Source organism: Polypterus senegalus, chromosome 17 (genome assembly GCF_016835505.1).
Source record: "Polypterus senegalus isolate Bchr_013 chromosome 17, ASM1683550v1, whole genome shotgun sequence".
Lineage (NCBI taxonomy): Eukaryota > Metazoa > Chordata > Cladistia > Polypteriformes > Polypteridae > Polypterus > Polypterus senegalus.
The window spans coordinates 46,616,463-46,629,732 of record NC_053170.1 but is presented as its reverse complement, the minus strand read 5'-3'; positions in this window follow the sequence as shown (position 1 = coordinate 46,629,732).

Sequence of the window (13,270 nt, the reverse complement as noted above, 5' to 3'; positions counted from 1 at the left end):
GGCGCTGGAGGTGGCGGAGGAGAAGGTGGGGGCTGTGGATGTGGATGGTGTAGGAAAGGTGGAGGAACAAGTATGGGATATAACGGGTCTTTGTTTTTTTTTTTCGCTCTTCTTCCGCTTCTCATTCGACTGCGGTCCCGAATCTGCTTGCACTTTCTGTAAAGCTATAAATAACTATTTTTTTTTCCTTCTAGTTTTAACTTTCTGCAGCCAATAATTCATTTCTGTACTGCCTTTAAATTACGATCTTTAATAACCAACTCCCATCTGTCATACATAACACGGACCTTTGTTACAACATCCTCGTACATTTCTACATACAACATCCTTGTGCATTTCTACATAATATTTTCTAATTTCCTGAATTTCATTCATGTCTCCTGTCCTTCCAGTGGCCATCTCCCCCTTTGCTTATTCCACTTTTGCATGCCTTCTTAAAATCTAATCCTGTCTTTTTCAATGAGCTTCTAGGGGACCCTTTTTTTTTCCACCAGTATGTGGAGCCTGGTGATCCTCCGAAAATAAACCTTCTAACATTAAGGACTTCGAACCCTCGGGGTGCCGATTGGCAGGCTTGCTGTTATGTGTTCCCATTTTTCCCTTGCTTTTTCCTCCCGATTGCTGTGACAGATTTATTCCCTCTTGTCGTGTCCTATTCTCACTTCTGTCTTCAATGAACTATTGGTTTCTGAGTGTGCCACTCACCCACTAGTGTTCCCTTAATATTCCCAGAAGTGGAATACCATAACTTTCCTTCGTTACTGTCACAGTGCACGCTAAAGCAAATATTTATTTCCAGTGCATACTTGTTTATTATTCCCTTGTTTTATTAAACTGTTATTCTTCTATTCTATTCTCTATCCTCTGTCCAATGGATTTGTCCGGGTTTAGGGTGTGCCATGCACCAGATCCCGTGTAATCCCCTTTTATAATTCCCAGAGGATAGTGTTCTATTCTATCTTTCCCAACAGCAGTGACTTAAAACAAGGTATTTCTTTTCCGTTTACTATTCCCAGTCACTTTTTATATTCCACAGCAAGCCCGCCTCCAGCTTATCTTTTACGGAAACCTCCGACGGTACTTACCCCAGCCTGGGTGTTAGTCAGCTCTGTCAGGAAATCCTTCAGTCACCGTAGTTGTACCAGAAGGAGACCGGGGACTCCTCACGCAGGAGCCGTCTCAGGACAGGGCAGTCCTAACTTTTGTCGGAGCTGCTTGCACTGCTGCCGGAACTCACAATATCGGCAGTCTGCTTCAAGAAGACGGATCGCTGAGGTATTCCCGCTCGAGGAGTCAGCCGGCCGTCTCCTGCCCCACGTTGGGCGCCAGAAACTGTTGACACTTTTTCTATAGTGTCATTTCTTGTTGACTGAAGACAGAGAGATATAATTAAAGTTAGTAAAAATCTTTTATTAATACACACCAGGCAAGGGTAAGATGACAGAGAAGCACAGTCCTAGGACACCTGCCCTTCATCTGCCTCGAGGGGTCGGTGTCCCAAATCTTTTATAGGGCCTTTGTCTTATGACTTTAGTTGCACAAGAATTTCAAACCGTTACATCTTACAACATTTTGCTTGGATCAGCATTTACCACATCCTTTAAGTTCATCAGTTGGTCACTTGTGGTTTTTTGTTCGTTAGGAGAAACAAGAAGTTGCACTTGTCATGTGCACTATGGACAAGACAGGGTCTGCATGGCTTTTGTCACATACACCAGATTGATCAATACTGTTTATTATTTTTCCACACGATCTACATGATTCCGTTAGGTCAGATTATCTTGGGGCACAGCGTGAGTTACCACAGCTATGCTGATGACACAAAGCTGTATATATCAATTGCACCTGATGACCCAGACACTGTTATTTCACTAACACAATGTCTTACTTGTGTTTCTAATTGGATGAATAGTAATTTTCTCAAACTAAATAAAGAGAAAACAGAAATTTTAGTGATTGTCAAATAATGGATACAATGAGATTATTAGAAATAAACTTGATGCATTAGGATTAAAAGTCAAGACGGAGGCAAAGAAATTAGGGGTAACTGTTGACTGCAACCTGAATTTTAAATCGCTTATTAATCAGACCACTAGGACAGCATTTTTTCACTTAAGAAACACAGCAAAAGTTATACCTCTTATATCATTGAAAGATGCTGAGAAATTAGTTCACGCTTTTGTTTTCAGTCATCTAGATTACTGTAACGCACGCACTCTTTTCAGGACTACCCAAAAAAGACATCAATCGAGTGCAACTAGTGCAGAATGCAGCTGCTAGAATCCTAACTAGGAAAAGAAAATTCCGAGCACATTTCTCCAGTTTTGATATCACTACACTGGCTACCTGTGTCATCCAGAATTGACTTTAAAGTACTGCATATGGTTTACAAAGCCTTAAATAATCTCGCTCTAACACCCTATATTCCAAATCGTAACCTTAGATCCTCAAATGAGTGTCTGCTTAGAATTCCAAGATCAAAAATTAAAAGAAGTGGTGAGGCGGCCTTCTGCTGTTATGCACCTAAAATCTGGAATAGCCTGCAATTTAACAAAATTTGTTTGTTTAATAACAAATGCTGGCCAGTGAAATGTTAAGTTTTTCATGCAAAAGAAGGAAAAGTAATGCTGAAGTAATTCACTGTGTGTAACTCATTACATATTATAATAACTAATTATATAACATATTTAGTTACTTTTTTTGTAAATAATGAGTAATATAAATAGGATAATTTTAAAGGTAATATTGACCACACTACTCAGGAGACATAAGCTCCATGCTTTGGATTCACACATGGCCGTTGACCTTGTCGCAGGCGGCTGGGGGTGGAGCCCAGCCAGGACACCCGAGGGGACCAGAGGAGGGCTGGTGCCTCCTCCCGACCACGAGGGGGCGACCGCTCTGGTTTTGTTGGTGGCCTCGGGTAGGGGGCTTGGAAGCCCAACCCTGTAGAACCCCGGTGCCTAAAGAACCCTGGAGCCCAGCACTTCCGCCACACCAGGAAGTGCTGGGGGGAAGAAGAATTGGGACACCCAGAGGGCTACCGAGTGCGCAGCCGGCACTTCTGCCACATGGGGCGTGTCCAAGGAGGAGTGCTGGGAAACAGCTGGAGCCCATCCGGGGTGGTATAAAAGGGGCCGCCTCCCTGCATTCAAGAGCGGAAGTCGGGTGGAAGAGGATGGAGCTGGAGAGAGGACTGGAGGCGGCCAGGAGAAGGGCAAGAGAGACCCGGACTTTGTGGGAATTGGTGCTGGTGGCACTGGGACGTGCACTGAACTGTTTGTAAATATTGTATACAGTTGGGTGAATAAATGGGTGTGCTGAGTGATAAACCATTGTCCGTCTGTCTGTGTCCAGGTCCCGTTCCACAACCTTTAATTGTTGTTAAGCACAATTTATCAAGTCATGTCAAGTTGGGGAGCATGCACTGGTACAGTGCGTTGACGCACCCACTACACAACGAAACAACTCAGGATCCTGGTTGGAAATCCACCAGGCAGACACGCGGTCCAGTCCCACCCTCCGGAAATGACCCTCTATCTGCCGCAGACAGGTGTTAAGTAGCCGACCCCTTGGCCTGGTCTAGCCACTCTGGTCCCCAACAATGAGGATCTTACAAGCTGGATCACCCTTGGGGAAACGCGCCACATGGCCGTAGTGCCGTAACCGATGCTCCCTCACAATGCAGGTAATGTGTCTCATTCAGGACTCCATGAGCAACTGCTCATTCGACACAAAGTCAAACCAAAATGTACCCAAGGATTTTCTGGAGAGACACAGTACCAAAGGAGTCCAGTCTTCGTCTCAGGTCATTGTATAGCGTCCATGTCTCGCAACCATATAGCAAGACAGGATGCACCAGGACTTGGATCTTTGTTCTTTTGCATAGATATTGGGAGTGCCACACACCCCTTTCCAGTGACCTCATGACACCCCATGCTCTCCCAATCCATCTAATGACTTCATAGGAAAGAGTCACCAGAGACATGAATGTCACTGCCCAGGTAAGTAAACCTCTTGACAAGGTTGACACTCTCTCCGCAGACAGACACATTGCTGATGGCTGTGCCCAAGAGGTTTTATCCAGGACACTCGCAAGCCCAGACACTCAGACTCCTCACTCAGTCTTTCGAGCACCCCGATCAGAGCCTCCATTGACTCCGTGAAGATCACAGCATCGTCAGCAAAGTCAAGATCCGTGAATCTTTCTTCACCAACAGATGCCCCACAGCCGCTGGACCCCATGACCTTGCCCAACACCCAGTCCAAAGAAGCATTGAACAGAGTAGTAGCAAGAACATACCCCTGACGAACCCCAGAATCAACTGGGAAAAAAGAGAGGTTCTGCCTCCACTCTGCACAGCACTCACAGTACCAGTGTATAGGCTGGCCATGATATCCAGCATCCTCATGGGGATCCCGTGAACCCTCAGGATGTCCTTCAGAGCAGCTCGATCACCTGAGTTGAGTGCCTTACGAAAATCGACAAAGGCTGCAAAGAAACTCTGCCGATATTCGCGTTTGCACTCCATGAGAACCCTCACTGCCAGAATGTGGTCGAAGGTAGACTTCTTAGGCGTAAAACCAGACTGTTCCAGTTGCTGATAGGTAAGCCAATGATCACAGATCCTATTGAGGACGACCCTAGCAAGGACCTTACCCGGCACCGAAAGCAGTGTAATCCACCTGTAGTTGCCGCAATCTAGGCGATCACCCTTCCCTTTCCAGGTAGGGACGACAAGTCTCGCTTTCCAGTCAGTTGGGATAATGCCAGTCTCCCAAATGCAAGCAAAGATTGCTTGCAATGCCAGGATGACAGCCTTACCACCAGTACTCCTCTCAGCTGGTTCACCACCTGTGCAATCTTAGTGAGACTGGGTGACTCACAGCTAATTGGAGGATCAGCCTCAAGAACCATGGACCCAGAGATATCCAATGTCCTAGCCAGAGGATCAGCTTTGAACAACTGCTCAAAGTAGCCAGCTCAGCGGGTAACAACTGCAGTGTCATCCATAAGGACCGCTTCATCAGCCAGCCTGACTGCGACTCTCTGTGGAACAGATTCAGATGTGCGTAATGCTGTATCTGCCCTTAGAGCCCTCGCAGCCATCCTTCTCAGTTCTCAGTGCGCTGCGAATCCTCTCGATGATATCCAGAGTGCCATGTGAGATGAAACACCTCCTTCTGGGAACACCGGTAACACCAACAAAACCCTCTGCAACCTTCAGGGTCTTGTCAGGAGGTCTCCCACATCACATTTGGATTGGAAGTCACACCCAAATCTGCAAGTTCCTCACACAAACTGCGTGCATTTCTATCAGTTACATTGCAGCACAACAAAACAGCTTATAGATGTGATGGTACTTGTGGGTGCTCCTAGCATCTATCCTGGCAAATCCTGGTGAGTCTTTACAATATTATCATCAATATTTACAAAATGATATTAATTTTAATAACACTTGATGGTGTTGGCCATGTGCAAATAGTGGCTAATAGAGATTTATTCCCACTTTTAATAATGCCTGTCCCTTAGCCTTGTGTTAGTATCTTTGTGAGCCTCAACCTCTCTTGCCCTGTGTGTACAAGCTGTGTTCTTCCTACACCTCTTCTCAGTATCCTTGTGTATCCCAACCTCTCTTGTCATACGTGTACCATTAGTGTTCCTCCTAAACCTTCACCTAGTAACATGTGATTCAACCTATTTTGGGCCATTCTTCCTCTCTTGATCACATTCCCATAAAGCCTGCTTCCCAGACTGTGGCATTTCAAGGCACCTTGCTCACCACCTGTCCGCTTTTCAACTACCACCAATAGTAGATTTGTTTCCATTAGTCAGTTTAAAATTTCTATTCTTACAAGAACAACAATCATACATAAATTTAAATTTCATTAGAATATATTTATAGATTAGGTGCAATTTGCCTCTGACAATCTAGTAACACCTCTCCTCACTGTTTTAATATTTACTTTAGCCTGGTTTCAGTGGCGTGAACTGATTATCCAAATTTAAGCCCCTGCTACTTTAAAAAGTTAAGCCAATCTATTAATCAAATATTTTCAGTTTTAACCTTGCAATGTTTAACTTGCACAACGTATATATTAGTGTTCACAACTTAAAATAAATAAATATTAACTTTAATTTTATTTAACTTTAAATATAGAAAGTAAAAGTAGTTGGCACTTTTTAGCTGAAATAGCTTGATTGCTTTGATTGTCCTGCATCATAGTATATCAGCTGATTTAAAGAATATTCTAGATTTTGGGTTACTGAAGTAAAATATTTAAAGTCAAAACAGAAAAATCTAGAATTTATTAATATTAACTAAAGTTCCTATTGCAACAGTTTTTTTCTAGTTCTGCTAACTTATTTAGTTTCACAGTGTTACATTTAAAATATCATAAACTTTAAATCTTTAATAATTAGAATTAATGAAATGTTACAAAATTTGTATGTGCATTTTTCCTTTTGTTGATTAAATGTTTGTTGAAATACATGAGCCAACATCCCAAAGAAAACAAAAACCATTAAAATATATTGAAGTGGTAACCCTATGCTTAATGTACCCTGTCATTATATTTTTCCTTCTTTTACAAGGTTAGTGTGACTAACAGTTTAGAAAAACAAATGGATGCATCCATGAAGCTGGCACTATCACAGTTTTCCGGAAGGAGTGCATTTTCCAGGTAATAAAAAGTAATTTACACCATGCTGTTACTCTACAGTATATTTCTTTAGAAAGTGGAAAAATATATTTACAGTATATTTACATTTACTGTATCTTAAATAAATGAATATCCATAAAAACAGACACAAATAAATATATTTAAAAAGGTATGTCAGTAGTAGGTTGTGTTTTATCTGAGTAATGCTTCAAATGAGTAAGCATCTACTCCATTTCTCATAACTGTATATTAAATTTAGAATTACTGGGGAGTGGCAGCAAAGCTTATCCTAATATTACTAAGAGTGAAGTAAGAACTAAATCTCAGTGGTTGCTAGTACATTGCAGGACAAACACATATTCAGTTTAACTATAATCTGTACTGGTAGACAAGAGTGCTTTTTAAAACTTTTTTAAAGAAATGTATTTATAAATTGCTCTATTCATTAAAATATTTTATTAATTAGATTCTTTGGAAGAACTGGAGAAGATGAAGTCTCTCTGTAATTTTTTGAACCTTAAAGTTTTTCAATAAAATCTTAAGTTTAGACAGATCTTTATGTATAATAGAAAATGTAATATGTTTGTCTTAGTACAGTACTTTTTTTTAAATGGATTACTTTGATTTTGAGTTGAATACTAACATTTACTGACTTGCTGATATTCACTGAAAAGAGTTTATAATAAAAGTTACCAACGTTGGGAATTTTAAAGACTTTGTATGCATAAATTACTCATGTGGTGTTATTAAAGCTAAAAGATCTAATTAAACAAAGAAAAAATTAAATTGTTTTTTTATAATGTATCATATCTTCTGTGCTGCTTTCTAGTAACTCTATTGCTTAATTGATTGTCATCATTTGTTTCCTAATCACAAAGTGGAATGAAAAGAATAATTATTTAACAATAATGGAAATGTTTGAAAAAATAAAATATATTATTTAATTTAAAAAATGTGGTCTTTCTTTGTGACATGTATCAACTTGTAGAGACCTTAGGGTGCTATGATTTACAATGTAGTAACAGTGATTAATTTATTTTAAAAATTAAGCCAGGAGACCCCTCCCACAAAGACATGCTACATTGGGGCAAAATATCCAACAAAATACATGTGATGAGAAATCAAGCAAAATAACACGCTTTTGATTTTACCTGAAGAAGGGGCCTGAGCTGCCTCAAAAGCTTGCATATTGTAATCTGTACAGTTGGCCGATAAAAGGTAAATAATAATAAGTTACATTTATTGAGTGCCTTTCACAAACCCAAGGTCACTTTACATACAGAGTAAGAAATAAAATTACACAGATGATAAAAGTTCATAGAAGAGGAAACTGGGAAACTCTTAAGGCCTTCTTAAGAGGACAGATTATCTCATATCTTTCCCACAGAAATAAATTAGAAACCAAGAAAGTAGCAGAGCTAAAATGTGAAATTACTAGAATAGATGAAGAACATGCCAGGCTTCCAAGCAAAGCTGTACATAGGAAAAGGCAGTCTCTGCATTCAGAACTAAACCTCTTGACAACTAAAGAAACTGAACAACTAATTTATAAATCCAGACATCATTACTATGAACATGGAGAGAAAGCTAATAAGCTTTTAGCTCAATAAATTCATAAGCAAGCAGTCCGCAACGCAATCCCAGTAATCACCAACACGAACGGAGACAAAATCATCGACCACAAAAATATAATGCACACATTCAGAGACTACTATAAATCCTTATATACTACTGAGTTTTAAGAAGACAATACACAATCTAATGCATTTCTGGATACATTACAGATACCATAAATAGACATTCTTAGTGCAGAGGAACTCGATAAACCTCTGGCATTATCAGAATTACTAGATGCTATAAAGTCACTTCAAGGCAGGAAAGCAGCAGGCCCAGATGGCTACCTTGCAGAATTTTATAAGAAATTTTCCGCTCAGCTAGCTCCCCTCCTATTAGCAACATTTACAGAAGCCAGAGACAATCAAACTCTTCCTCAAACTTTTCGCCAAGCACTAATCACCGTTTTTCCAAAACAAAATAAGGACTTATTACAATGTGCATCATACAGACCAATTTCACTTTTGAATAATGATGTTAAAATACTCTCAAAAATCATAGCTAGAAGGATAGAGAAAGAGCTCCCCTCGGTAATATCGCAAGATCAAAGTGGATTTATCAAGGGTCGACACTTATCTTCAAATCTTCGATGCCTGTTTAATGTAATATACTCACCAACTAAATCAAGCACCCCAGAAATATTATTATCATTGGATGCAGAAAAAGCATTTGACATGGTTGAATGGAAATACCTTTTTACTACATTGAAGAAATTTGGGTTTGGCCTGAACATTTGTGCATGGATTAAATTACTGTATACCAATCCAGAAGCTTCAATTTTTATCAACAAGATTTGTTCAGACTACTTTAACTAGAACGTGGTACCGCTACTGTTTGCAATTGCCATTGAACCACTGGCAATACACTGTTGAAATACTTACCAGATACAGGGGATTATCAGAGAAGGACTGGAACAGAAAATTTCTCTATATGCAGATGATATGGTACTGTATATATCAGACCCACAAAATTCTGTGCCTGCAGTCTTAACAGCACTCACAGAATTTCAAAGGATCTCTGGTCTCAGAATTAATCTGAATAAAAGTGTATTCTAACCAGTGAATTTTCAAGCATATAATATTGAATTAGAAACCCTACCTTTTATCATTGCAGAACAGTTTAAATAACTAGGGGTAAAAATAACAAGTAAACATAAAGCTCTTTATCAACAAAATTTTGCCGTCTGCATGGAAAAAATTAAGCTAGACTTGCATAGATGGTCAACCCTTCATCTCTCTCTAGGTGTAAGAATTAACACTGTTATAATTAATATTCGTCCCAAGCTCCATTTTTTATTTCAAAACATCCCAATATACATCAATAAGTCATTTTTTAAGCAATTAGATTCAACAATAACCTCATTTATCTGGAACTCAAATCATTCACGTAGCCAAAGAGCGACCCTACAAAGACAAAAGGCAGAAGGCAGCATGGCTCTTCCTAACTTCCAGTTTTATTACTGGGCAGCAAATATACAAGCTATAAAAACCTGGACAGAAATAGAAGAACATACACAGCCTTGGTCCGGAATAGAAGTAAAATACTGCAGTACTGCTTTATATTCCCTGCTCTGTGCCCCAATAAATGCAAGTTATCGGCAATACACTAATAACCCAATTGTGCTTCACTCACTTAGAATATGGAGCCAATGTAGAAAGCATTTTAAGATGGAGAAGCTTTTATCTGTGGCACCTCTGGAAGAGAACCACCTCTTTCAACCTTCGCAAACATATGCAGTTTTTAATATCTGGAAAATTCCTCCTTGAACCGTAACCTTATCGTGGTGGAGGGGTTTGTGTGTCCCAATGATCCTAGGAGCTATGTTGTCCGGGGCTTTATGCCCCTGGTAGAACCACCAAGGCAAACTGGTCCTAGGTGAGGGATGAGACAAAGAGCGGTTCAATAAACCTCTAATGAAGAATAAAAACCTTGGACGACGTTTTCCCTTGCCCGGACGCGGTCACGGGCACCCCTCTGGAGCCAGGCCTGGAGGTGGGGCTCGATGGCGGCGCCTGGTGGCCGGGCCTGCACCCATGGGGCTCGGCGGGCACAGCCCGAAGAGGTAGCGTGGGTCCTCCTCCCCATGGGCTCACCACCTATGGGAGGGGCCAAGGAGGTTGGGTGCAGTGTGAGTTGGGTGGTGGCCGAAGGCGGGGACCTTGGCGGTCTGATCCTCGGCTACAGAAACTGGCTCTTGGGACGTGGAATGTCACCTCTCTGAAGGGAAGGAGCCTGAGCTAGTGCGCGAGGTCGAGAGGTTCGGCTAGATATAGTCGGACTCACCTCGACGCACAGCTTGGACTCTGGAACCAATCTCCTTGAGAGGGGCTGGACTCTCTACCACTCTGGAGTTGCCCGGTGAGAGCGCCGAGCAGGTGTGGGCATACTTATTGCCCCCACTGGAGCCTGTGCATTGGGGTTTACCCGTGTGGACGAGAGGGTGGCCTCCCTCCGCCTCGGGTGGGGAAGGGTCCTGACTGTTGTTTGTGCGTATGCCGAACAGCAGTTTGGAGTATCCACCCTTTTGGAGTCTCTGGAGGGTTGCTAGAGGGCATACCTTCTGGGGATTCCCTCGTTTTGCTGGGAGACTTCAATGCTCACGTGGGCAATGACAGTGAGACCTGGAAGGGTGATTGGGAGGAATGGCCCCGATCTGAACCCGGCGTGTTTTGTTATTGGACTTCTGTGCTCGTCACGGATTGTCCATAACGAACACCATGTTCAAGCATAAGGGTGTTCATATGTGCACTTGGCACCAGGACACCCTAGGCCTCAGGTCGATGATCGACTTTGTGGTCGTGTCGTGGACTTGCGGCCATATGTCTTGGACACTTTCGGGTGAAGAGAGGCGGAGCTGTCAACTGATCACCACCTGGTGGTGAGTTGGCTTCGATGGTGGGGAAGATGCGGTCAGACCTGGTAGGCCCAAGCGTGTTGTGAGGGTCTGCTGGGAACGGCTGGCAGAGTCCCCTGTCAGAAGTAGCTTCAACTCCCACCTCCGGCAGAACTTCAACCCGTCCCGAGGGAGGTGGGGACATTGAGTCGAATGGGCCATGTTCCGTGCCTCTATTGTTGAGGCGGCTGACCGGAGCTGTGGCGCAAGGTGGTGGTGCCTGTCGTGGCGGCAATCCCGAACCCGTTGGTGGACACGGTGAGGGATGCCGTCAAGCTGAAGAAGGAGTCCTATAGGACTTTTTGTCCTGTGGGTCTCTGGAGGCAGCTGATAGGTACCGGCAGGCCAAGCGGAGCAGCGGCTTCGTTGTTGCTGAGGCAAAACTTCGGGCATGGGAGGAGTTTGGAGAGCCATGGAGAGCGACTTTCGGACGGCTTCGAGGAGATTCTGGTCCACCGTCCGGCGTCTCAGGAGGGAAGCAGTGCAGTGTCAACACCGTATATGGTGGGGATGGTGCGCTGCTGACCTCGACTTCGGGCGTTAGGGGTCGGTGGGAGGAGTACTTCAAGACCTCCTCAATCCCACTAACATGCCTTCCAATGAGGAAGCAGAGCCTGGGGACTCTGAGGTGGGCTCTCCCATCTCTGGGACTGAAGTCACCGAGGTGGTCAAAAACTCCTTGGTGGCAGGGCCCCGGGGTGGATGAGATCGCCGGAGTTCCTTAAGGCTCTGGATGTTGTAGGACTGTCTTGGTTGACACGCCTCTGCAACATCGCATGGACATCGGGACAGTGCCTCTGGATTGGCAGACGGGGGTGGTGGTCCCCTCTTTAAAAGGGGACGGAGGGTGTGTTCCAACTATAGAGGGATCACACTCCTCAGCCTCCCTGGAAAAGTCTATTCGGGGTTCTGGAGAGGAGGGTCCGTCGGATAGTCGAACCTCGGATTCAGGAGGAACAGTGTGGTTTTAGTCCTGGTCGCGGAACAGTGGACCAGCTCTTCACCCTTAGCAGAGTCCTGGAGGGTGCATGGGAGTTTGCCCGACCGGTCTACATGTGTTTTGTGGACTTGGAAAGGCATTGACCGTGTCCCTCGGGGAATCCTGTGGGGGTGCTCGGGAGTATGGGGTACGGACCCCTGATAAGAGCTGTTCGGTCTCTGTACAACCGTGTCAGAGCTTGGTCCGCATTGCGGCAGTAAGTCGAGCCCGTTTCCAGTGAGAGTTGGACTCCGCCAGGGCTGCCCTTTGTCACCGATTCTGTTCATAACTTTTATGGACAGAATTTCTAAGCGCAACCAGGGTGTTGAAGGGGTCGGTTTGGTGGACTCAGGATTGGGTCACTGCTTTTGCAGATGATGTTGTCCTGTTTGCTTCATCAGGCCGTGATCTTCAGCTCTCTCTGGATCGGTTCGCAGCTGAGTGTGAAGCGGCTGGGGTGAGAATCAGCACCTCCAAATCCGAGAGCATGGTCCTCAGCCGGAAAAGGGTGGAGTGCTCTCTCAGGGTTGGGGGAGAGATCCTGCCCCAAGTGGAGGAGTTCAAGTATCTCGGGGTCTTGTTCACGAGTGAGGGAAGAATGGGCGTGAGATCGACAGGCGGATCGGTGCGGCATCCGCAGTGATGCGGCTCTGCATCGGTCTGTCGTGGTGAAAAGGAGCTGAGCCGTAAGGCAAAGCTCTCAATTTACCAGTCGATCTACGCTCCTACCCTCACCTATGGTCATGAGCTATGGGTAGTGACCGAAAGAGCGAGATCGCGAATACAAGCGGCTGAAATGAGTTTCCTCCGCAGGGTGTCTGGGCTTTCACTTAAAGATAGGGTGAGAAGCTCAGTCATCCGGGAGGGGCTCAGAGTAGAGCCGCTGCTCCTCCGCATCGAGAGGAGTCAGATGAGGTGGCTCGGGCATCTGATCAGGATGCCTCCTGGACGCCTCCCTGGTGAGGTGTTCCGGGCACGTCCAACGGGAGGAGGCCCGGGGAAGACCCAGGACACGCTGGAGGGACTATGTCTCCGGCTGGCCTGGGAGCCTTTGGGATTCTCCGGAAGAGCTGGAAGAAGTGGCGGGGAGGGAAGTCTGGGCCTCTCTGCTTAAGCTGCTA